We start from the raw sequence: 3,778 nt of genomic DNA, 5'->3' as shown, positions 1-3,778 counted from the left end.
GTCTCAGTCGGCCTCCACGTCGACTTACCCAGACAGTTTCCGCAATACTTCCATGAAGCATTCGGAGACGCACCAAGGGAGTCAGTCACGCGGCATTTCTGCACGTACTGGCCCTCATGTTATCCAGCAGGCTCCGTATGTGCCCCAACAGCCATACGCGTAGTATGGATCTCCATTCATGCAATTGGCTCCTTTAGGGGGACATGCGGCATATCAAGTCCAACCCATGGACTGGCAGCTCCGGCTGCTAAACCTTGGGGAACAGCCTTTGGCTTTCTCCCGGGAAATAACTGAGGCGGCACAGCCAGCCAAGATTAAAAATGTGTTGGTCGGTACCTACGATGGTACCACCAACCTGGAAGACCACCCAATGGCATACACCAATCTCATGTACCTACAGGGGTTGGACGATGCCGCCTGGTGTAGATGCTTCCCAGCTACATTGAAGGGAATAGCCCAACGATGGTTTGGCAACCTGCCAGCCGGATGCATCAATAACTTCAAGACGCTGACATATCTGTTCGCGTCCAACTTCTCCATGAACATCCCTGCCAAAAAGACAAGTCTCGACCTAGGGGTCATTCTGCAGGGTGACAAGGAGGGACTTCGGTCCTATGTCAGGCGGTTCAATCTGACGAGAACTCAGATTCAATGGCTTTCTGACGAAGTTGCATACAAAAAATTCTTCAAGGGTCTAAAGGACAGGTTAACTTTCAAGTTAGACTTGGTCCGCAAGAGGGTTGCTACCCTCCAGGAGGCGTTGATGGAGTTCGAAGCCTAATTACAGGCGACGGAACTCTGTGCCGTAAAGCACTTATCGGAACCCAAGAGGTCCGACAAGAAAGACAGCAAGCCGACCTAGCCGGCCAAAAAGGAAGAAAAGAAAAGAAAGGAAGTCTGGGCAGCAGACCGCACTAGTCAGCCGTCCCAGAAGAAACAAAGAAAGTTGGAACCATACATCCCCAAGTACGAGTTCAACAAAGACTGCTCCTCCATCCTCATGGAGATAAAAGACCGGTTGGCAATTGAGAAGCCGGCTGCAATGAAGAGCTCTGTCAAGAATAGTGACAAGAGCAAATACTGTCAATTCCATAAGGATGTCGGCTACGACACCAATGGTTGTTATAGCCTCAGGCGGCTATTGGACCGTCTGGTTGACGAGGGGGATTTGAAACCCTACCTGGTGAAGTCCAAGGGCAACCCCAAATCAAGCGGTGGAAAACCGTCAAAGAAGCCAACTGTAAGCTCTGAAACTGATGAAGAGCACATCTTCACCATAGCAGGCGGCTTCGCAAGCGGGGGTCCTACCATCCAGGGCACCAAGGATAACATCTGGAAACTGTCCAACCCAGAGGATGAGGCCAGGCATCGAAAGACACCTTCCCTGAGGTCTTCATCTCTAAGAAGGATCGGGGTATGGTCAAGCGGCCCCACGATGATCCTATTGTCATCGAATGCAAGGTTTCCAATCAACGAATTGGCCGGCTCTTAATTGATACCGGGAGCTCGTCTGACCTGATCAGCTACTAGTGCTTGACAAAGCTCAAGTACAAGCCTAGCAGTATGCACAAAGCTCTGTACCCCCTAGTTGGCTTTGGGGGAGGAGTGGTGCATCCGGTGGGAAGGATTGACCTACCAATCCGGCTAGGAGAGAAGGGGGAAGGGCGGCACATGGTCGTCAAATTTTTGGTGGTCGAGGAATTGACCGCGTAGAATCTCATATTGGGTCGTCCTACCCTCAACGAGTCCAAGTCAGTCATCATCCCATCTCTCATGCTGATCAAGTTTGAGAAGGATGACCGGTCAGTGGGTGCCCTGAACGAAGATCAAAAGACGGCTAGGGAGTGCTACCTCTTAGACGTCAGGCCGACGGCTACGGCAGCCGGTCATAACGAGGAACCCATTGACCTCGATGACAAGGAAGTCGCGCCTGCTCCCAAGGCAGCCGGCAAAAAGCGAAAGGCGGACCAATTGGCCCCCGCCAGAAAAACAAAATGGTCGTCCCCAACCAGCTGGGGAAAGGCCGGATGACTAGCTGGGGAAAGGCCGGATGACTCCCGACCCCAGCCAGCTGGTGAGAGTGTTGATGTCGTCCTGGACGACAGCCGCCCTGACAGAACAGCCAAGGTTGGGACGGTTGCTTTTGAAAAGTTGGGGGCAGACTTGCTCCAACTTCTGAGAAAGTTCAAAGACATATTTGCCTTTGAAGTGGAGGAGATGCCAGGCATAAGCCCGGATCTAGCCGTCCACAAGCTAGCCATTGATCCCAAAATAAAGACGATTAGGCAAAAGAAGAGGGATCATGGCGAGGAGAGGTCTCAGGCGGCAGCCGCCGAGGTCAAAAAGCTCCTGGATGCCGGTTTCATTCGGCAATGCTACTACCCAGATTAGGTAGCAAATGTTGTCCTTGTTAAGAAGCCGAATGGTACCTGGCGGATGTGTGTAGATTACACAGATCTGAACAAGGCATGTCCAAAGGATAGCTACCTACTTCCTAAGATAGACAGCCTAGTCGACTCAACAGTCGGCCATGCCTTGATGAGCTTCATGGACACCTACTCAGGTTTCCATCAGATCCCCCTATGGAAGAAGGATCAGGAGAAGACGGCATTCATCATTGATCAGGGGTTGTACAGCTACACGGTGATGCCGTTTGAGTTGATGAATGCGCCTGCTACCTTCCAACGAATGATTAACACGGTTTTCATCAATCAAATCGGAAGGAACGTAGAGGTGTATATTGATGACATGATAGTCAAATCCAAGCTACTGGTAGATCACCTAGCCGACCTCCGAGAAACCTTCACCACCCTCAAGTGGCACAAGGTCATGCTTAATCCCAAGAAGTGTGTTTTTGGTGTTGAGTCTGGGAAGTTTCTCGGATTTCTGATTGATCAAAGAGGCATAGAGGCCAATCCGGAAAAGTTACAGGCGGTGATTGACATGAAGTCACCCCGCACTGTCAAGGAGGCCCAGAAGCTAACCGGTTGCCTGGCAGCATTAGGAAGATTCCTCAGCCGTTCAGGTGACAAGTGCCTTTACTTCTTCCAAGTAATCAGGAAGAGGTCTAGATTTGAATGGGGAGAAGAAGTTGAGGTGGCATTTCAGAGGTTAAAGCAACACCTGCACTCTTTTCCAAGGCTAGTGAGTCCCCTGCGTAAGGAGGTTCTCTACATGTACCTAGTCGTCTCAGATCACTTCTTTAGTGCTGTTCTCCTTGCTGAGAGAGACGACAAACAGCTCCCGGTGTATTTCATCAGCCACATACTCAGAAATGCTGAGCTCCGGTACCCAATGATCGAAAAATTTAGGCTGGCTCTTTACAAAGAAGTCAAGCGGTTGAAGCCCCTTTTTGTCTCATCCGGTGATTGTCTATACTGATCAGCCACTCAAGCGTCCAATGACTACTATAGAGTCATCCGGCAGAATGATCAAGTGGGCTGTTGAAATGCAAAGTCTGGAGATAACTTTCGAACCTAGGCGGGCAGTGAAAGGTCAGGCATTTTCCGACTTCATTGTTGAAATGACTAGGCCAGCACAACCGGAGAATACCGATCAGATTTGGAAGTTATTCGTAGACGGGAGTTCTACCTTGAACGGCTGTGGTGCAGGCTTGCAAGTCTCCAGAAGGAGACACGTATAAGTATGCACTACGGTTCAAGTTTCAAGCTTCAAATAATGAAGCTGAGTATGAGGCCCTGTTAGCCGTTATACGCATGTGTAAGGCAGTAGGGGCAAGAAAGGTTGACGCCTGTTCTGATTCTCAACTGATCGTTAT

The sequence above is a fragment of the Chenopodium quinoa genome, unplaced genomic scaffold (genome assembly GCF_001683475.1).
Source record: "Chenopodium quinoa cultivar QQ74 unplaced genomic scaffold, ASM168347v1, whole genome shotgun sequence".
In the NCBI taxonomy this organism is placed as follows: domain Eukaryota; kingdom Viridiplantae; phylum Streptophyta; class Magnoliopsida; order Caryophyllales; family Amaranthaceae; genus Chenopodium; species Chenopodium quinoa.
This window is presented reverse-complemented; position numbering follows the sequence as displayed.